A 23549-nucleotide genomic window follows, 5' to 3' on the forward strand; every position below is an offset into this window, starting at 1 on the left:
CACAATGCTGCGCATGCTTCTTACCTTTTGTGGGAGCAGCTCTGGCAGAGCTGTCTGCATCCCCAATCCCAACGACACTTTCAGGCTCTATCGTGGACTCCACGAGTTGCTCAAGTTCAGTCAGGGCAGGTGCCCTGTTCCTTCCTCCTCCTGTCTGGCTGGCCTGTTTATTCAGATCAGCCATCTTCCTCTTGGTGATGATCCGGATGTCATACCACCGCTTCTTGAGCACATCAATGTCCCGGGGGGTCACTCCAATAGCATTTACCTGCGACTGGATTCCTAGCCAGATCTTTCTTTTTTCCGATTCTGCAAATTGCAGGGACTGCTTTCCAAAAAGCTTAGTGTGCTGCTTCACTACCTCCTCCACAAGTACCTGCAGTTCCTTCTGGCAAAATTTCATTTTCCTCTTCCTTTCCCTTCCTTCTGTGTCCTGGCTGGCCATTGTGCAGTATCAGTTGACAATGTTCAGGCACTGGCTCTGTTGCACTCCTCAGCACTCCCAGCCTCTCCAGAGGGTTCTGATTGTGTGCACCTGCCTGGGTGTGGCCACTTCCTGGTTGAGAGGGGTGGGGGTTGCACATGATTGGCTGATTCCTCAATTGATGTGTTTTTGAAAGTCCGATTCGGTAAATACCGATTCGGTAAATACCGATTCTGAAAGACCGGTCGGTATTGTGGAATCGGTAAACATTTACCGAATTTTACCGATTCGGTAAAATTTACCGAAAAATTAAGTACATAGGGAATACCGATTTCTAAATACCGATTCGGTATTTAGGAATCGGTTAATTTAATTTACCTACATATGGCCCTAAATACGTTAGATTTCTATTTATTAGGAAAGCTTATATGAAGCATTAAGTGCCTAGAATTTTCTAGTGCTACTTCAAGCAGGCACATTTTGCACACAACCATGAAATGCAGACAAAAAAGGGAGAGTGACCTTCAATTTCTGTTTTTCGGGGAAGATTAATCCGTCAACCACTAAAGTAACATATTGATGTGACATTTAAAACAATGTACAATTTCAGTTTATTTTTATTTTTTTGCCTTTTAAAAGTTTCAATAATTCTTACCAGAAACAATGATTATAATAATGTAGATAGGCTTTAAATGAGCATTTTAAAAAGAATTATTGTACATAGCCTGAGTTAGAAACCTAAACGTACATTTCCTTTGTGAACTGTATTTGGGGAGCCCACTTAGCACTGACTATGCACTATGGAGCAGCACCACTTAAAGATGACTGCCTCGGAAGGGGTCTGGCCACGAGTGAAGATGACCGCCTAAGCTGTGAGATCCGCTCCGAGGCGGGCCCTGAGCGGAGGCAGCGACCTTCCAGGCGTGGCTGGGAGTCTACCATGCGCCTCTCCAATCTCCCCTTGGCCCACGGACAGCAGCGAGGCACCAAGCGCTGACAACGATAGCAGCATGGTCGAGCGGAGTGACTCAAGCAGCTGGAAGTGAATGCCGGGCCTGGAGTCTTAAAGGAAGCAGTGGCCCTCTTGCAGAGGACCGACACCGCCCCTTCGTCCGTGAGCCTGGACGTCGGGGTCTTGGACTCTGCGTCCTGAAAGGTGCGTTGCCTGGGTTCTGGGGCCTGCGGACCTGGCCTGCAGTGATGCCATCCACCCACTACACATCAGAAACTGCCGGAGTTCCCTCCGAACCACGTTTGCCATGAAGCCCAACTACAGGACTGGCCCTCCTCAGCGGCTGGGTGGGCCCGGAACTGGCGGGGCCCCCCGAGTGCCGGCGGGGCTCGGAGACGCTGCTACAATGCTGATGCCATCCCCAGAGGAAAGAAGCAGCCCCTTCCCTCACCCCTGGACACAGCAATCAGCAGCGCTCCCACTGCCTTCCCTCCAACCGCACACCCGGGGCCTCTGAGCTTGGTGAATGGCAGGCAGCCACAGAGATACCCCACCAGGCACACGCACAGCCCTTGACCACAACAGAAGCCAGGCCAACACTGGGTAGTGTGCTGGTACCACTCATCAACGAGAGCCACTGCGTGGACAGGAAAGTGGGGAGTGGGACCGGGAAAGGGCACAATGGCCAGCGGACTCCCACCCCACGCTCTGATTGATACCCATGCTGCTCAGGAACAAAGCAAGTGGGGAACCCTTCAACTGGATGTCGTCAGCTCTGGAGCTCTTCTTACTTTCACCCCCCCTTTGATCTACGCCTTGAAGGGTGATAACACAACTGTCATCTCTCCTAGGCCGACCTGTGTGTTCTCGCCCACAGAGCCATCACTGGAGTACAAGTGCTTGTGCTCTATGTAACGTGGCCCCAGCGGCCCACCGGCAACACAGCAATAGGAAAATGTGTAGGGGGGTTGAACAGGGAGGCCCTACCCATACAGCCTCTATTGGCCGCAAAACGTCAGCAGCTCACAACCTTTCCTCTGTAGCCCGGGCACCAGCGGAGATCGAGGACCTGACGTTGCTCTCTAAGCCCCCGGCACAGAGGTTTGAGGGACCCCTCACAACAGGGTCACAGTACAGCGGGCTGAGTATGTCCCCACCTCTGGCCCTTGGCTTTGAGGACTACTTCTAGGCAATCATCTTGGACCCAAAGGACATTGATACATCACTGCTGCCCCATCGGTCTCCTTGTTTTGAGGGCATCAGGCGCATCAGAGCGCTAGAGCAGACTACTACACTACGATCGGGGGCGATTATCCGCTAACAAGCCCTTAAGCACAGTCCTCCAGGCAGCTCCTATTCACAGAAGCACTCAATCAGCCACGTAACATGGTCAAAAAGGGTGCTGCCCCTCCCTCAACTGGTCCATCTTAGCCCTCACCAGCCTCCTCACAGGGCAAAACCATGGATCGCATACTGCAGGAAATCTCGGCAGTAAGCAGACGTCTGGAAGGGATGGATAGTAACATCTCTACACTAACAAAAGAGCCGAAGTCGATCAGAGCAGACATTGCGGGATTCCATACACACGTGGAGGGGCTAGATGAAAGGTTGACGGTGGTTGAGGGCTGCCTTGGCACGATGCAGGACAGGGACCGAGAGCTTCTCTTTCTCCGCAGCAAATTGTTTGACCTGGAAGATCGCAGCACAAGAGACAATGTCTTCTTTTTTGGTTTCCCGGAAGCAATCGAAGGATCAAATACCAAAGCATTCCTCAGAGACACTTTACTGGGTCTTGTAGTTGCCACATTTGACCCACTGTTGGAGATACAGGGCGCTCACCGCATTGGCCCTCAACGCAAGGACTCTGCAACGCACCCCGACCACTCATTGCATGTTACTTGCGCCACTAACATACACGATAATTGCTGTCCGCAGCGTGCACCAAAGGTCCATTCACATATGAAGGGCATGACGTCTGTCTAGAAGCGGATTTCTCCAGGGAGACCAACGAGGGCTTTCCTCCCTCTATGACCCCTACTACACCAAATGAATATCAAATATTGTCTCTTTGAGCCTGCCCGCTGCTGCATTACCAAAGATGGCACCTCCAAGGACTACTATGATCCAGACAACCTGCGCCTTTTTCTGGAAAACATAGGACCGCAAGACATGGACACCCAATGCATCACGTCTGCACAAACTCGCAAAGACTCCCCCCCTCCTGCACCTTGCAGCAGATGGCGAATCACAAGCAGATCACAGAACTGTGATAGAACTCAGGAGAGGTCAACTCGCACTCACGAAGACAAGGCCGGGGCCCTTCAGACTGTAGCTGCCTTCATCCACGAGCAACACAGAGACAAATCCCGTTCCCCTCTAAAGCCCACCTCAAAAGCAGAATGAGGGGGAAAGGAACTAATCATGTGACCTCTCATCAGAGACAATCCTGGGAGCTGATGTCCCATTGAGAACCCGGGCGGTCGTCTGACATCGGACAGCTGAGTATCACTTCCACTGTATTGGTTGTTTGTATAGTTGTCTACGTTGATCAATGATGACACTGTTATGGTTCTTGTAACTCTTGCAATTGAAATTACTGTTTGATTTCAGTTTGATGTATGTTGAATGTCTCATGAACCATTCCCGTCCTTGCATACCCCCCTTTTTTATTTCTCCCCCCATGGGGCAACGACACAGCTACAGTGCCCCCCGAATACCACATATCACACACCAATTATCAACTACCAATTACCACCGTACCACCGTCACTCATCAATTACTAACCTGCACTCTGTCTGCTGCTTATTGGACTTTCCCCTTCCTCATGCCCCCACCTCTTCTCTTCTCTCCCCTGATTGTTGATTTGGAGTTTTTCTCTCACACTAGCCCAGAGTCCTTCATGGAGGCTTTCCGTTCAAACAGACACAGAGGTGGTGGGGTAGTGGGCCGAGTGTGGTCTGGGTCTCCCAGCATCTGCATTTCATAGGCTGTGTATCAACATCTGCCCCCCTCACTTCCCCTCCCACCACCCTCATCCCCCTCATCTACAAACCCGACCCTGGCCCTGATGTTGCTCCACGCTGCTCGCCCCATGCACCACTAAGTGGTCACTGGATATTCCTGGAGCTTCTACCCTATTGGCATTGTCCCCCAGCCCACCTCACTTCAACATACTATAGCCTTGCCTTAGGCAATGCTCTCTCACCCCGATGGACCCCCCTCGGAGCGGTGCTCCAGCAAGTCCAGACCTGCAGTAAAAAGTCCAGTTTCCCCAGTGCTGCACAGTAGATAGCAACCACTCTTTTCCTACCCAGGCCACCCCCTCCCCTATCTTACCCTATCTAGCCTTAGTTCATCTGTTAATATCTTAATTTGATTCTTATATATCACCTTTCTCTCCTCCCACCTGCCATTATTCCCACTGCTTAATACACCACCAGGGTTTCAGCCCATTTCCCACAGACACCAGTTGTCTCCCCAGAACATACAACATCCTCTGTGAGCCAGGGGGTAGCCCAATACCCATACCCCCTCCCTCACCCTGTCCTGACCCTGAGCACCCACCCTCTCCTTTCCCCATCCCAACTACCCCTCTACCCTTACCCGGCACCTGTTTTCCTGTCCACTTTCGCCCTCTCCACTGCATATATTTCTGTACACCCTCCTCTCTGCACTCTTTCTCCTCCCTTTTGTATATTGACCCAGCAGTCTCCCTTTCCACACCCACACTGCATGTGTACCTTGCCTCTGACGCACCCCAACAAGTTCCTTTCCACAAAGGCGCCCTAACAGACTCAAGCAAGAACTCACAAATCTTTGGACAACCCAACCCCCATCATGTGTGCCACATACCCCTTACGTGCAGTAACCTGGAACGTACAAGGACTTACGCACTAGATAAAAAGAAAAACAATACACTTGTACCTTCAATCCAAGCAAGTGGACTTGGCCATATTACAAGAAACGCTTCTTGATGCCCTGGAGTCCGATAAACTACGCAGAGACTGGGTGGGAAAGGTGATCCATAGCAGTGTGCATAGTGGAGCCGCCCCGGACGAGGGACCCCCTCTCAAATGTGGTGTAGCAATCCTCCTCCCCAAATTCCTTCCGGTTACTGGTCAGATCCGGGTGGAAGATATGCATTTGCCAAACTGCGCCTAGGGGATAACCACATCCCCATAGGATCGGTTTACACTCCGACGGGAGCGAAAACGTAGTACCTCCTCCAGTTGAACCGCCTCCTAGTGGAAATAGATGCCTCGCAATACCTCATCGGTGGAGACTGGAATCTTGTGAGGGATTCAGTTCTGGACAGAACTGAGCCCCTTGATAGGAGCAGTGCTGCAGACAGAGCCCTGAAGGATGACGTTCTGATGGACAATGGTCTGGTGGACACCTGAAGCCTTAGTCAAACCGACAGACACAGAATTTACTTTTACTTCTTCAGTCCACGGCACGCTCTCCCGGCTGGATTACTTCCTTGTCTCCCAAAGGACGGTACTGTCATTCAAGACACTCACATACTGGAGGCGGCGCTTTCTGATCACTCCCCGGTTCGTATATATCGCTGGAGGTGGGGCTTCGCAAACCAGGACATAAGGCAAGTCTCAACTGAAGGCACACATCAAGGAATACCTCTCTGACAATCAAGGGTCCGTGGACTTTCATTGGACTCTCTGGGCCGCAGCGAAGGCCACCATCAGAGTTCAACTTATGAGGGATGCAGCACAGGCCAATAGACAAGCAGTCACCCTACATAAAGAACTGGAAAGGGACATCATGTCCTTTACTCACCTTTACTCTGCCCACCCTACCCTACAGCTCCGTAGGTCCTTGGAACAGGCCCATATGGCCCTAAATAGTCCTTTCACCTACAAAGCAGAGTATGCCCTGCAGAGGAGGAAAGGGCGGCATTATGACCAGGGGGAAAAGCGGGGAGACTGCTGGCGGCGCAGCTCCGCCAGCAAGAGACGACCATGGCCATCCCTGCCATAAAATCAGCAGGAGGCAGGAGGCGTGAACCGTACTTGCCCCTCAAGATATCGTGAACAAATTGATTTAGTTCTATACATCTCTCTACACCCTGGGGGAACTAGCCGAGGAGGATAAATTGACCTCTTTCCTAAGACAAGGGCAGGGAGCTCTTGGACAAGGAAATCAGCAGAAATTAAATTGCGCTAGCAATATCTAAACTACCCTATCATAGAACTCCTGAGGAAGACGGTTTTCCAGCAGAGTTTATAGATGGGCAGGAGAGGAGATAGCTGACACACTACAGTCTGCATTCCAAGAGGCACGTCCTCCTTGGGCCCCCTTTCTAATAGGGCAGTGATTGCCGTCCTGACCAAACCTGGGAAAGACCCCCTGCTGTGTTGTAGCTACCGTCCCATCTCCTTACTGAACTGCAATATCAAAATCCTGGCCAGTGTCCTAGCTTCTCGCCTATGTAAAGTCCTCCCCTCCCTGGTACATCATACGCAAGTGGGCTTCGTATACAGACACTCCTCCAGAAACCACATATGTACCTTAGCCCACACTCTCTGGTCAGCCAAAGACCTTCAGACTGACGCATTGGCGCTTTCACTTGACGCGCAAAAGGCGGTCGATCGCATTGAATGGAACTACCTTTTTAAGGTAATGGAGCGCATTGGCTTGCAGGATCAATTTATCGCCAAAGTACAATTGCTATACGACAATCCTACTGCACAGGTCAACTGTGGGGGCTTTTTATCGTATCCCTTCCTGATCCATAGAGGGACACACCAGGGCTTCCCCCTCTCCCCGCTCCTCTTCCTCCTGGCCAGGGAACCTTTGGCATCTACCATAAGTAACTCGGCTTGCATCTCGGGCATACTCCTACCGACCAGTGAATCCAAACTCTACCTCTATGCACACAACATTCTGCTTGCCTTCACAGACCTACACCACTCCCTGACATCCCTGCTTAAAATCATAGATGACTTCTCGTTATTTTCAGGTTTTAAAATAAACTGGAATAAGAGCGAAGACCTCCCCATCTCGACCAGCACCACAAAGGCAGCCATACATGGGTACCACTTCCGTTGGAGCCCTCCTGCCTTAAGTACTTAGGTATTCTGGTAAATAAAGGCATGATAGGGATGGTCCCGGATAATTTGAACCTGCTGCTCACCCAGATCAAATGTGATTTTGAGAAATGGTTTGTACTGGGGCTTTCTATGCGGGGCAGAGTGCAAGCCATGCTCATGGCAACCCTCCCACACTTTGTTTATATTCTCGGAATGCTTCCCATACAGGTGCCCCTCACCTCGCTTCACCTCATTGATTCCAGGATAAGATCCTTTGTATGGGGCTCTTCAAGACCTCGTCTAGATGTGTCGAAATTGAATGCCTGTCGTACCAGCGGAGGATTGAGTCTTCCGTCTATAGAGCACTACACCCTTGCCCTTCAACTCTCCCAGCTGGCGTATATGCTACCAGGGATTCCAGACCCGCCACAATGGGTACACATTGAACGGCATCTACTACCTGCAGTCATAGGCCTCTCTGCTCTATACAGGACAGGGAGGTGCCAGCAGGACCCCAACCACCCGGTACTATCTGCTACGCACAATGCCTGGCAACGGGCGCATCGCTTACTAGGGTCTAACCCTAGACTCCATGAGGAAGCCCCCCCTTTGGGGGAATGCCAGCATATGCATCAATGGACAGAGGCAATCCTGGCACCCATGGGAGGCAGTGGGTATACACACTCTCGATCAGCTCCTCCATGATGGTGACTTCAAAACGTTTGCACAGATAAGGGAGGATGTTGACCTCCCCGCACCACAATCATGGCAATACATCCAACTGCAGCACTGTTTGAGGAAATGCCTAGGTCCGTGCCTATGGTCCTTATCAGCCTCACCAGTGGTGACGGATCTCCACACGTGGGGGAAACACAAAGGGGGGATGTTCAGACTATATGTTGTACTCTCCTCTCACCTTTTCTCACCACCCCTGTCATGAGCTCTCTGCGCCAGATGGCAAACCTACTATCAGTTTCTTACGAGGAGGACGAGTGGACGGATACCCTAGAGGCCATGGACAGAGGCACCAGGGAGGCACGACTGAAGTTCTGCCATGACTGGCACTGGACATCAAAAAAACTGAATAGAACGGGCCTACTTCCGCATGCAAACTGCAGGAGATGCGCAAATATGCGCTGCCACACAACACATCAAAACCAAAGGAAATGATGGACGGAGTGTTGAACATTGCAAGCACTCACCCCCAGTCAACTGATCTGGGTTTAATCCATCACCGTTCTTTAGCCCACTCTGCCACCCCAGTTCAGACATGGCCATATGCAAATCAGTCTGACCCTGTGCCTCATGGGAACAGTCCAGCCCGAACTGCCAAGCCATGTCTTCCCTGGACCGGAAACAAGCTTCCTAGGACCGGTTTCTGCATTTCAGCTGTCTGCAGCCAGGCTTGCTTGAATCCAGTGGCAAAGTGAGCAAGGGACTCACGTCTGAGCATACCCTGCCAACTTATGGCAAACAAAGCAAAACCAAAGGAAATGATGGACGGAGTGTTGAATATTGCAAGCACTCACCCCCAGTCAACTGATCTGGGTTTAATCCATCACCGTTCTTTAGCCCACTCTGCCACCCCAGTTTAGACATGGCCATATGCAAATCAGTCTGACCTTGTGCCTCATGGGAACAGTCCAGCCCGAACTGCCGAGCCATGTCTTCCCTGGACCGGAAACAAGCTTCCTAGGACCGGTTTCTGGCATTTCAGCCGTCTTCAGCCAGGCTTGCTTGAATCCAGTGGCAAAGTGAGCAAGGGACTCATGTCTGAGCATACCCTGTCAACTTATGGCGAACAAAGCAAAACCAAAGGAAATGATGGACGGAGTGTTGAACATTGCAAGCACTCACCCCCAGTCAACTGATCTGGGTTTAATCCATCACCGTTCTTTAGCCCACTCTGCCACCCCAGTTCAGACATGGCCATATGCAAATCAGTCTGACCCTGTGCCTCATGGGAACAGTCCAGCCCGAACTGCCAAGCCATGTCTTCCCTGGACCGGAAACAAGCTTCCTAGGACCGGTTTCTGGCATTTCAGCCGTCTTCAGCCAGGCTTGTTCGAATCCAGTGGCAAAGTGAGCAAGGGACTCACGTCTGAGCATACCCTGCCAACTTATGGCGAACAAAGCAAAACCAAAGGAAATGATGGACGGAGTGTTGAACATTGCAAGCACTCACCCCCAGTCAACTGATCTGGGTTTAATCCATCACCGTTCTTTAGCCCACTCTGCCACCCCAGTTCAGACATGGCCATATGCAAATCAGTCTGACCCTGTGCCTCATGGGAGCAGTCCAGCCCGAACTGCCAAGCCATGTCTTCCCTGGACCGGAAACAAGCTTCCTAGGACCGGTTTCTGGCATTTCAGCCGTCTTCAGCCAGGCTTGCTTGAATCCAGTGGCAAAGTGAGCAAGGGACTCACGTCTGAGCATACCCTGCCAACTTATGGCGAACAAAGCAAAACCAAAGGAAATGATGGACGGAGTGTTGATCATTGCAAGCACTCACCCCCAGTCAACTGATCTGGGTTTAATCCATCACCATTCTTTAGCCCACTCTGCCACCCCAGTTCAGACATGGGCATATGCAAATCAGTCTGACCCTGTGCCTCATGGGAACAGTCCAGCCCGAACTGCCAAGCCATGTCTTCCCTGGACCGGAAACAAGCTTCCTAGGACTGGTTTCTGGCATTTCAGCCGTCTTCAGCCAGGCCTGCTTGAATCCAGTGGCAAAGTGAGCAAGGGACTCACGTCTGAGCATACTCTGCCAACTTATGGCGAACAAAGCAAAACCAAAGGAAATGATGGACGGAGTGTTGAACATTGCAAGCACTCACCCCCAGTCAACTGATCTGGGTTTAATCCATCACCGTTCTTTAGTCCACTCTGCCACCCCAGTTCAGACATGGCCATATGCAAATCAGTCTGACCCTGTGCCTCATGGGAACAGTCCAGCCCAAACTGCCAAGCCATGTCTTCCCTGGACCGGAAACAAGCTTCCTAGGACCGGTTTCTGGCATTTCAGCCGTCTTCAGCCAGGCTTGCTTGAATCCAGTGGCAAAGTGAGCAAGGGGCTCATGTCTGAGCATACCCTGCCAACTTATGGCGAACAAAGCAAAACCAAAGGAAATGATGGACGGAGGGTTGAACATTGCAAGCACTCACCCCCAGTCAACTGATGCCAGAAACCGGTCCTGGGAGTCTTGTTTCCGGTCCAGGGAGGGCATGGCTTGGCGGTTCAGGCTGGACTGTTCCCATGGTGCACGGGTTCAGACTGATTTGCATATGGCCATGTCTGAACTGGGGTGGCAGAGTGGGCTAAAGAACGGTGATGGATCAAACCCAGATCTGTTGACTGGATGTGAGTGTTTGATTGGCTCTGATGCTCCGTCCATCACCAATCCCTTTTGTACCGCTTTGTTCGCCATAAGTTGGCAGGGTATGCTCAGACGTGAGTTCCTTGCTCACTTTGCCATTGGATTCAAGCAAGCCTGGCTGACGATGGCTGAAATGCCAGAAACCGGTCCTGGGAGGCTTGTTTCCGGTCCAGGGAGGGCATGGCTTGGCTGCTCGGGCTGGACTGTTCCCATGGGGCACGGGTTCAGACTGATTTGCATATGGCCATGTCTGAACTGGGGTGGCAGAGTGGGCTAAAGAACGGTGATGGATCAAACCCAGATCTGTTGACTGGGTGTGAGTGTTTGATTGGCTCTGATGCTCCGTCCATCACCACCCCCTTTTGTACCGCGACACAACAGATATCATATGCCAATGCTCATCGACACAAACATTCTAGTCCTTTGTGGGCCAGGTCCTGGGTGCCTCTATGTCCCTGCCACTCACTGCCTCCGCTATTCTTCTGCATGACTTACAGCACTCACCAGAGCTATCAAAGCCGTAAGTCTCTTCCATACGGCATTGGCCACAGCTAAAATATATGGAGGTCAACGACACCACCACAGGAGGCCTGGCTAGTGTTACACTGCCTCACACGAACAAGTCATTTATAATCAACACCCACCCACTTCCTCCACTGGCTCCACCCACTCTCTATTGACTCCACCCACATCCTCAACTGGCACTGATGAAAGGCAGATGTAATACTCGATCTGAATTTCAGCAAGGGAGCCTTCCTCCAAGTAAGGTTTTGATAGGGTTTCCCCTGCCCTTTGAATTGTTTTAAAAAGATTACATTAAAGGTGCATTTAAAGCACAATATTGGAATAAATTAGCTAAAATGACTAGTGTATTGAAAAGGGACATTTGAAACTTTCCAGTGCTCTATGTGCCGATTTAGGGAAAGGACAATACTCACATGTATTATAATGCCTAGCACTGGCATAATGGTGGCATGACACGGTGGTGGCCAGTGTTCGGATATTAGCATCATTGTCAAATTGAGGTAGCCACATGTTGTATAATGGTGGCCACCATTGACAAACAAGGATATCCTTGAACTTATGGTGCCACCCTGATTACCGTTTTTAATATATTTTGGGCATCCATAGTATTAATGGTGTCTAGACCTGACACAAAGGTGGCATTCACGCAATGGTACCCATTATTGGCCTATTGTGTTGTCCTTGGCATTATGGTGGCCATCTCTGACATTTGATGGTAATATCTATGCTTGTGGGAAACAATATGTGCTGTGAGGGAGTAGTACATATGCGTACTAGATTAAATCGCATGAATATATAGTATTTACCAACATGAAAACTGTACTTTATTGCACAGTTTGTGTTTCTCAGACAATTAAAAAAAATTGTTTGAAGGAAGTGAGTTTGTGTATATTAATAGCCATCCTCCTGAGCTGAGGGGACTTAGATCTGGTGTTACTTTATTGATGCCACAGAGCACTTGCTGCTATAACAGGTATTAGTTCCGTTTTTGTAAAGGGAATGCACAGATTCAAACATGCTCTATGCAAGAGTTGTAAAGCGTCCTCCAGCACGGACATGCACCTCTTAAACGAACAAACAATGAAGATTGTCTACTGGTATCCCCGTTTTCATTGGAAGGCCCTGTATCTTTTTTGCCCCGAGCTGTGTAGCTCAAATAGTTCTGATGCACGGCTTTATTTTCGTTCTCTTGTTAAATATCACCCTAGCTGTTAGGCCGGCTTTTTGAGACCATCAGAGCTAAAAGCCTGCTTCACCTCGCACCTTGCACAACGTCAGCATTGTGTTAATGTTTACCGTGGGCATTTAAACAACCTCCACTACAAGGCTCTAACCCCATCGCAAAATAAAGTATGTTTTGGCAATTTTTAATGGAATTATTGCTGTCCCTGTTTGGTAAACGCAATTTGCAGTGCTTTGTGTACCTAAGAAGTACATAAAACAGGGGCTCCTGAACCAGTAGGAACCGCCATCTATGGACAAGAAGGATGCACAGGACCGAGGGTTACTGCTGCCTGGTGGCACTTCACACACAGTGCAAATCACATGATGTGATGATGATTTACAGAAAGATGATCACACCTATTTAGGCCTTGCATAGGCAGCGCATGCGCTGCCTCCAGGAGGCATCAAGTAATCTGTATCTGTTGGGTGAAACACCGCCTATTGCCGGTAGTTTCTCCTGCCACTTGCCATTCGTTTACTCTGGCTTATCGTTGGCTTGCAATCTGATGCGTCACTTCCGTTTTGCTTCCTTTTTTCAGGAAGCAGCACAGACCAACTACAGTTTCGATCCGCAGCTCAGGGTTATCTATTCATGTCGGGACTACTTTTCCACCGCTGTTCACCAGTGCCGGTGTGAGCGAGGGGCGGGCAGCGCATGCTGCTTGTTGTAATTGCTGCACCGCTGCAAGCCGTGCTTTATTCCTTAAATAGGGAGGCCGCTCCTTGCTTTACTTTTAAACGGCTCGCCATACAGTGGATACAGCAGGACGTGAGCTTTGCTCACACTGCCATGCATTGAGAGCGGGGTGGTCTTGAATGGTAGACCGGCAGCATCAAGTGTCCTGCTCGTCTTTGCTGCCAGGCCCGACTCCCAGGGTGACTGAGTATGCAGTCCTCCAATGCCTTTCTGACGCATATGCACCCAGCTCTTCTAAATAACTATTGTGCACCTCTCCTGCTCCTCCTCCCCTAATTGTTACACCGGTTATTCTTTAAATATGGTGGTTACGCCTTGCAGTTCTTCTGCACTGCGGGCCACACAGTGGATATAGCAGAGCACGTGTTTTGGTTGTGCTGCCTTTGATCAAGAGTGGGGTGGCATTCAGTGGGACCCCAGCAGCATCCTGCCCATTTCTGCTGCCAGGCCCGGCTTCCAGGGTGACTATGAACTACAGTCCTCGAGTGCCTTTCTGCCCCGTATGCACCCACCTCTTCCAAATGACCCCTCTGGCACCTCTCCTCCACCTCCTTGCTTCTGCCCTGCACCTCCAGCAGCATAAATCCTAGGCGTAATCCAGTCTCAGCAGCAAGCTGTACACCAGCAGCACCATGGATCAGAACAGTAAGGTAGCTGCCGCCCTGTCCTTGTTTAGTTACAACTTATGGTACAACAAGTGTATGTGTCCTCAATGCATCTAAAGTTCAGGCAGCACTGTCTGGTTTACTTGTGTTGTTACACGGCCTGGCGTGGTGAACCCCCCACACCACCTCACCCCACCTTTTTGGTTTGCAGCATACCACGCGCTTCCCGTTTTACAATGATGGTCGCACACCACTCGCAAGAGGCTGCCCTTGTTTTTATTCCTCCCTCAGGCCGACTGTTCTGCTCGGTACACTCTCCCTGCTCTGGGTCCTACCTTCTAAACTTTCCTGGCTTCTGTCGTGTGTGTGTGTGACACGTTTGCGTGTGTGTTTTTTGCATATGTTTGAGCTTCTGGTGTGTGTTTGCGTGCATGTTACCTTGTGTGTTTGTGCACCCGCCTGTGTATATGTGTGTGCATGTGTCTGTGTATATGTTTGCATGCGTTTGCTTGTAGCTGCTGGCAGTAACCTCGCGGGCAGTTAGCAGCAGCGACAGACATGATGAAGAGCAGAGTTCATTGACAAGCCTGCGGGCCGCCAAGGGGCTGGCTGCCCACGAGGCTGAGCACAGAGTAAAAACACTGCGAGCTGCTGCAGACTCCTCCACAGGAGACATCCTGCAGTCTTGTATAGTGAGCGATTAAGGCAGCCCCCTCACACCTGTGAACATGTCCCATCCAAAGTTAATCGCCATGCACTTCAGGATTTCATGTCATGCTTTTGGCTCACCGCTGCCACTATCCGACTTCTTTTTTTCTATTAAAAAAAATAATTATATGGTTTGACCCTTCGCCCTCCTATATATTTTTGAGAATTCACTTTCTAAGCTACCTATTTAATACATCTCATTGCTTGTTCACCTGTCACCTTTTAATATGTGCTAAATTGCAGTGCAAAGATTATTAGTTTGAAGTCTCTTTAGCTATGCAGATTCTGTTACTTTCTTACATGTACTCAAGAAGCACCTGAGCTTCCTTGTACAGCTGGAGCAACAAAAAGTATATATTTTTTTAAATTATCTCACAGCATACTGATTTATTTAGGTTATGTATTTCCAATATAGCGCCTTAAGTGAGTCGCTCCGTCACACTTTCTAAGCTTCCCGCTACATTCCATCTTTATATTATGAAACGCGAGCTCCCTGTTTTAGGTTGGAAGCGTTTTTCATTGCTCTGTTTTTGAGCTGCATTCTTTTCCTGCCCTTTTGGACTGGTTTGACCTACTTAGTCAGTGATTAAGTATCGCCTCATGCTGACTTGTGGATCCCGGCTGTGACACGGGCCCACCTTTACCAGCCACCCTTCGATAACTTCAAAACGTAAGTTGTTGCATATTGTTTTCAGGACATTTTTCACGCAGTCTGTAAATTATTTATACATGTGTCCTCCTTTGGGCTGTCTATTTTTTCAGCGTTTCGGTACATTGAGACTGCACCAGTAAAATTAAACGTGCACTGAAAAAGCATCGTGGCACTTATTTATAGCTTTGCCTGCTCCACACATCTTCGTGGTGTTTAGAAGATAAGTGTGCCAATTACAATTTCTGATCCTGTTTCTTCTTCCCAAAAAACCTCACTATCTAAAAATGCATTTTTCCCTTCTTTCTTTTTGAATTGTCTGGCTATACGACATACAACAAGTAATTTTTTACTAAGGCGAGTTTTTCCACAGCAGCAAGAGGCGGTGGTATAATACAGCATGTGTTCTACTGAAAATAGGCAGACAGGGTCACCATTAATTACAAATACGTAAGACACCACATACATTCAATCCACAACACACAATTCCACATCATGCCACAAAATTCAACAGCACACCACATAATTAAACTACACTACATACCACTCCACAACCCAACCATAACACATAATTACACTTCATGACACAATCCCACTCCAAATAATCCCAGTACACTCACAACCACATACTTACTAGCCACATAATTCCACTGCACACTATGACACATAATTTTCGTACAAATACACTGCATACCATACAATTCACCCCAAATTCCAAAACTAACAATTCCAATTCAACACACATACTTACACTCTAAACCACATACATCCAATCCACTCCAAACCAAAACAAATAGATAAAAGGCATTGCCATTTACAATGCCAATATCTCTAACTCTCGCAAATGAGAGACCTATTACATTGCAAATGCTTGTTTATCCCGCTGGCACTTTGGCTTTCATGATGGATTTCATTTCTTTTGAGCAGTGGCAGCAAGTACGTCAGAGTCAGACACTTTAGAGTAGACAGACAGGGTTTAAAATAAATTAAGCAAGGGCAAGGCCCTGCCCTTCCGGCAGCCCCGGAGCATTGCACTGCACGAGGTGCCTCACCCGATGCCGGTGGCATGCTTGCTCGGGCCTCTGAGACTCTGACTAAGTTCAGGTAACCGTCAACACGCACCATTAAAAGCAGCATTGTTTTTAATTACTCACTGCGTGGTGGCACTGCCAGGACTGCAGGAGTGCCTTAGTAAGAGGCCTGCTGCTGCTTCACATTGTGCTAACTGGTGCTGCCGTGCTGGTAACTGGTGCAGTGCGTGTGTGCTGCGGTGTGTTCTACCGTCCCTGGAATAAAAAAAGGTTAGGCGCGGCACGTTGGGGCAGCCCCCTACCCCATAGAAGAACCAAATACAGCCCAATCTTCGGCCCGCCCACCAGCAACACTAAAAACTAATTTATTCGCAATTGCATCATGGAGATGGATTTATTATCTGGCTGACTGGCTCGCTCGCTCTCTCAGCACTGAGTGCAGCACTGCACAGCAGCACTCTTCTTCACTGAGGGACTCCGGAGACTATACTAGTGAAGTGAACAACACTGCAGTAAGGCAATTATATATCATTTACTCTTTGACGCATGACGTATAGACTGCAGTGCAGTCGTGCAGTTGATGTAAGTTGTAGACCTGGCCCTGATAAAAAGGTGCCGGTGCTAAGCACCGGAAAGCACCGGCACAAATTAAGCACTGCACACCCCCCCATCACCACCCCATAACAATAATAGCAATAACAACAGTAACAGTAATAAATAGAAGACATATAGGCCGCAACGAACAACACCACTCTACACAACAAGTCTACCCCCGTACTGTGGCCGGTTCACACACTTCTATGTCTGCTCCCCCGCCCCTACACACTCTGTGCAGAATATATACCCAGACATTCACCCAAATCTCTCCACCGCTCACATCCTCACTGTCATCCTATCGCAACGAGGACCACTTCTTGCGCCTACCCTGCCTACCTATATTTGTCTCCCCCACCCCCGCTCCTACATCCCCCATCCCCATTCCCCCCTCCTCTAGCATTCCCGCCCTTCCTGTCCCATTCCCCTATTCAGATATGCAGACCCGCAGACCCCTAGTAAAAGGACCCTCTTTTCCATCCTGAGGTCCGCGGAGGAGACCACCGACGCTACCAGATAGTGTTGTACACCGGACCCCTCCCCACCCCTATTCCCCCTCCTGCAGCACCATTTTCCTCCAACTTATACTCCCCACCACATGATCCCACACCCATGCGAAAATACACAGCCCTGAAAACCCCACCAGCACCGCCGCTCCCATGCTCAGCTATACACAAGCATATCCTCCCAGGACTACAATCTCCCCCCATCCTTCAGGACCGCGGCCAGGTGCCACCCAGGGTGCCCTCGGTGGCTATCAAGGTGGAGCGGACCCGCCTTCAGAGGTACTAACGCTGGATACCCGGTAATTTATGTAAATGTAAATGTAAATTTGATACTTGTATAGCGCACTACTCACCCGCAAGGGTCTCAAGGCGCTTGTACGAATACCGCTGTGGAACCCATCCTGGCTTTCCCTGTGAGGCGTCCACTCCTGGGCACCCCTAAGGTGGAGACCAGGCATCCTTAGCGTTGTGGGGGCCGTTGTGGAGATTAAGCAAGCTATTGCCCAGAGTTGCAGAGTGGGACTCCATGATTGAAATAGGCACCGAGGCGAGAATTATCAGGTCCGTGAAATTTTTGAGCCCAAGACCCGCCGAGGGGGGGAATTGAACCCTGGTCCCGGGCTAGACCTCTGCATCAGGGTCTGCCGCTCTAATCATTGAGCCACACTTCTCCATGCTGACACCCCCTGAATGCATAACCTCACACCCTTGAACATTTATATCAACCGGGATAGTGTGCGGATGAGTACAAACCCAGAGGGCACCCAGCCCTACCCCATCTTCTCTTGTTAATATGATGCGTATATCATCCAAGTTATTACATTATATGGCTACTGTATCTGATAGTAGGATGATGATTCTCCATGTTGTAGATCCTCATTGCTTATCAGTAAAGAAATGCTACACAAACAAAAGATGGCGTCCTCAGTTCCCTAAGGAGAGATGGCAACAAAAAGTCCCTCTGTGGGGCCAAAATAGTAAATGCACATCTTTGGTGTGACTATCCTTCAGAAGTAGTTTTCTGGTTTTCTGTTAGTTTTGATGCATTAGAACTGGCTTTACTATAATTTCTCCATGGCCAAGCTATGGCTTCTTCACCTCCTTACAAATAAATGACCTCCTTTGATCAAGCTCAGTTTGTCGGCAATCTGTATGGTGCTCTCGGTGTGAGTATTTCAGTCCATAGCATCACCTCAGCAGTGGCAGCTGGCCAAGTTTAAAGTGGGGGAAGGAAGTTGGGGGCTCTGAAATTATTACTTTTGCTCTTAGTGAGTGTTCATGATTTTTTCTCAATGTAAAATATTTTTAGTCATGCTCACTTGATAAGAATAAAAGTAATTATTTTACATTCCATCACTTTAGCACTTCACCAGCCATCACTGCATCTCAGACGGGACCGAGTCAAATGCAAATAAGTCTTGGACCTTCTCCAATCTAAGCAATACAGCTAGAACTTCCAGGCCAGTTCCCAGCAGATTGGGAACACAAGAAAAAAAGAATGGTTTTGGATTATTTGCGCCTCATCAGTAGGGCGTAGCTTGAATCATGTGACACAGTGAGAAGGGATCCACTTTTGGCATCCATGTTGCACGTAGGACATCGCACAGAGGTAAACAAAAAATTCATGGGTGGGGTGCTTGAATTAATTCAGCCCATCATTCTTTTACCCACCATGCCACCTCAGGTAGGCCTGAGGAATACAAAAAAGTGATAGATAGAATGCATGAATTAATTCCAGCCACCGGTAATTATTCGGTCCTCATCCCAGTCCATCGTTTTTTCCCCAACCATGCCACCTCAGATTAGCAATGCCATGTGCATGTGTTCCAATAAGGAACAGTCCAGTTGGAACTGCAGAGGCAGGTCCTCTCTGAACTGCAACACAAAGAACCAAGACTATTTGGATCTCTTCAGTTAGGTGTAACTTGGTTCCAGTGGCACAGTAAGCTCAGGGCCCACATCTGGGCATACCCTGGCCACTTATGCCCTCACACCGAGAAATACAAGAAAGTGATGATGGAATTCTTGCATTAATCTCAACCACTGGTATTTACTCGGGCAGCATCCCAGGCCATTGCTTCTCGTCCATCATGCCCCCTCAGATTAGACCTAGCCATATGCAAATCAGTTTTGGACATCCTCCAATAGGAACAGTCTAGCCTAAACAACTAAGCCAGGTCCTCACGGAACTGGAGCACAAGCAGCGCAAGACCAGTATCGGCCTAATTGTGCATCTTCATTCGGGTGTAGATTGGCCCCAGTGGAAGACAAGAACGCCAAAATAAATCAATATATGGACAATACCCAGCTTTATTTTATTTGCAGGTATAATCACTAAGCAACAACTAATGCCTGAAGAACTGCTTCACCATGATCCTTGCTTGAATCTCAAAAACGTATCAGCAGCTCAAGTCCCTAAAAATGGACATTGTGCTCACTATAAACGACCATAAGCTGTCCACCAGCCAATAGTGCTCAATTCCACAAGATTTCATATTAACTACAACCTGAACATGGAAGCAAATATGGTAAACAAGGCACAGGCAGTGCTAATGTCTCTCACTTTCATTCCCCTCAGTCCAGGGTCCATGGCGTTAGAAGGCCTGTCTCTTTTTAATATTGGATTACAGATATTTGCATTGGACTCGAAGGCAGCTCTTTCTAAATGTGAAATGAACTTGTCCCTAATGGCTAAGTTCCCTCCCTGTTTGGCCTCACCTTTCACAAACCTATGAGTGTCTGACTTTGTACCAATGTGTGTTAAGGTGTATAAAGTTTATGCGGCTTGACGTTTGCAGGATTCTTTGTGCTGTGCTGTCTCTTGAGAGATGAGCCCTGGCTGCGGATTGGCAATGCAGCACTCTGGGAATCAGGAGATCGAATCCCTGCGGAGCCGACTCCGCCTTCAATCCTTCAAGAGTTGTCAAGTTGAGGAACTTGATTAGGTAAACGCAGCAACTCTTACTTAAAGTGCTTAGAAATGACGTGTAGTATAGAGCATCATAGCACCATGCGCGTGGCTATCATTATCATTATGATTATTAATTTTAGTATTAATTCTGTATTAAACTGTATTTATCAGGTTTAATTATGAAAATTGTCAGCGCCATTACTGGATGATAGAAGGCAGTAATCATCTTTGCAGACCGTGTTGCATAATGACCGTGTCTGTCCTAGCAGTTGCACCAATGCTTGTGAATGCACAGACGTCAGACGTGCATCACGTCCGCTTCCAGATTCTCTCAACTAATCTAAAACGCGCTCATCATACATACATCGGGAGCCTTTCGGAATACGTGGCATCTGGGGTTGGGACGTCTGACAGACGCGCTTATGGGAAATGTGTAATTCAATGGTTAATAATTAACACTTCAGGTCAAAGGTTATGTACTTTGGCGAAAGGGCATGCTAGCTTCAGGGGATATTAAATAGGAACATACGGGAAAGTACTTAAAACTACAAAGCGTTGGCATAGAGGCTGGAAAATAAATAAAGGAACTAAAGTTCCCAGCGCCTGAATGCCCTCACAAGTGACAAGAGGCGCTCTACAAATCTACTGATTATTAGACCTTACATCTCGTGATGAAGCATTATGCTAACTAAGAACAGAGGGGCAGATTTATGACGACTGGCGCATCCCTGCATATCAGCAGGGATGCGCCAGTTATTATGCGCCACAGCTGCGCCACCATGGATGCGCCGCATTTATAATGCGGCGCACCATGGGGCAAAAACGGCACAGATGCGTGACGCATCTGTGCCGAAAAGTGGCGCATTGCTGGAGTTGCGTCGCAAGCGCGACGCAGCTCCAGCAATGATCTGGGGGGCCCTATCTGTACAATGCTGCGTCAATCCTTCGCCTGCTTCAAGCAGGCGCAGGGTTTTGACGCAGCATGGGCATAAAAGTGACTGAGTGAAATCTTGTAGATTTCACTCAGCCACTTTTAGGAGGCGTTCCTGCGCCGGAACGCCCCCACCTGCCCTGGAACGCCTACATGTGGCGCAGGGCTTTACAACGTGACGCATCTGGGAGATGCGTCACGTTTGTAAATGCCCCGCACCATGGCGCAGGATTTGCGCCGCTGCTGCGTCACAAAAGTGACGCAACGGCGGCGCAAAAGTGCCGCAAGTGCAACATAAATCTGCCCCAGAGATCTTTTCATGCACTTATTTTTGACTAACGAGAACAAGGTAAGAATATGTGAGAGAGTTTGTGAGAATGTGGTGCCTGAGGTCCCAGGTCAGTCAGAGAACCCTCCCCCGCCCAAAAAAATGAACATATTCCGTAGTAAATAGTTGGGTACAAGGGTTTTTAGTCGGGTCTGATGACGTTTGTCGGATTTCACCAGGGATTTTTACATATCTACAGACAAAAACACACACACACCCTCTAACTCTCTTGTCCCTGTTTCTAAGGTCTTAAAATATGTTGATTAGTTTAAAAAAATATTGCCTATTAAGTACCCCTAACATTCCACAATCCTCTCCCTTTCCACTGCCCTTTAAGGCCCCCTTATGCCCTGCTGCCCATTTAATGTATTTTAACACAATATGCTAGTGTGATTGTTGTGAAATCTGAAGCTCACACCCCCAAGTCCTACTGACCAAGCTTCGCCCCTGGTTACTGGGCTATAATTGTAACAATTGGAGTTGTGTATCACAAGTGCCATTGGGCCACAGTACCACTCCAGCACCTCATGACCTAGAGCAGTCTGCAGCTTCCTTGAGAAAATCATGTAGATTTAGGCACCTGAGTGCAGTATGACACTCCTATTACACCTAAGCTATGCTATGCAGATTTCTAAAGTATGACACTCCTATTACACCTAAGCTATGCTATGCAGATTTCTAAAGCACGTGGCTACCCGAAGGCTTCCCAGCGTTGGCTGAGATATAGGGGCCCGATTACGATCTTGCTAGGAAACTGTCCCGAACAAATCGGTTCTGCACTCGTTTCCAAACAAATTGGGTCCTGTGAGTCTGGACGACCGATTATGTTTCACAACACCGTTCGGTCGGACTTCCATTGACTTCAATAGGAGCCTGTGTTCCGACCGAAAGTGCAGACTCCCATTGACAAAAGGGGTGGTTGGGGAAAACCTTGCACCCTGTGGCGGGCACCCCATGGTGCCTGCCACATTATGCATCGTTAGGAAGAGGGGTCCCTTAGGTACCCCCACGGGCTACATTCGTGCACCTCTGGGTGAAGGGGGACCTGCAACGGGCCCCCAAAGACCGATTCTGAAAGCCATTACGTCTCGGGCAAACCGAATGAGAATGGCTGTCCGAATCGATCATCGCAATAGTTCGTCTGGAAACCGTGTCCATAGATCTGTACGATTCGGCTCTGAAAGACTCGGACTGTCCCAATGCCTTTCTGAACCAATTCGGACTGCCAGTACGTTTTCCGGGCATCGTAATCGGTCGTTGGGAAATCTGTACGATTCGGTCAGAAACTAGGGTTCCGAATCGGCTTCTGAAATACTGAATTCCATCTGGAACCTTTCCTAACAACATCGTAATCAGCCCCTTAGCGTTGCTCCAAAAAAAGGGCTGGAAAGTGGAAGGGCTATTAGTGGGGGTTAAGCATTAAGCATTTTCCTGAACCGAGGCTCGTTGTGTTGGCATCTTAATTCTTTGGGCAGAGTGTTCCAGAGTTTGGGAATGAGATATTAAAAGGACCTGCCATCCCATCTGGCCTTGTGAATTCTAGGCATCTTCAGGAGTCATTCAGGATCTTAGTGCCCTACTGCGGGGTTAGGGGGTCAGGAGTGCCCTGATCATTGAGGGTCCTTTGGAGTTAAGCATCCTATGTGCAAAACAGAGTGATTTCAGTGTTTATCCTTTCCTCAATGGGAAGCCAGTGCAGAGATGCCAAGGCCCTGTTTGAGGAGGCACATTTTGAGACCTTGTGTAGGATCCTTAATGTCACATTTTGGCCCTGATAACTGGTTAGCCAGGCAGTGTTTTTTGTATTAAAAAAAAGTACTTTAATACCTACCATAATAACAAACTGAATGTAAGATGACTTTTAGCTCCTTATTAGTCAGTGATACAACTTCAAACATGGTTTACTCAATGAGAACTATATAACGATTTAACATGAGAACATAAGTTAAAGGTCACCTACTGGACAATATTCACAAAGTAGCAAGAAGTTGGATCATCATTTGGGAAGGTGACACAACTTAAGGAATAATTTGCAA

The sequence above is a fragment of the Triturus cristatus genome, chromosome 5_2, assembly GCF_964204655.1.
Source record: "Triturus cristatus chromosome 5_2, aTriCri1.1, whole genome shotgun sequence".
NCBI lineage: Eukaryota > Metazoa > Chordata > Amphibia > Caudata > Salamandridae > Triturus > Triturus cristatus.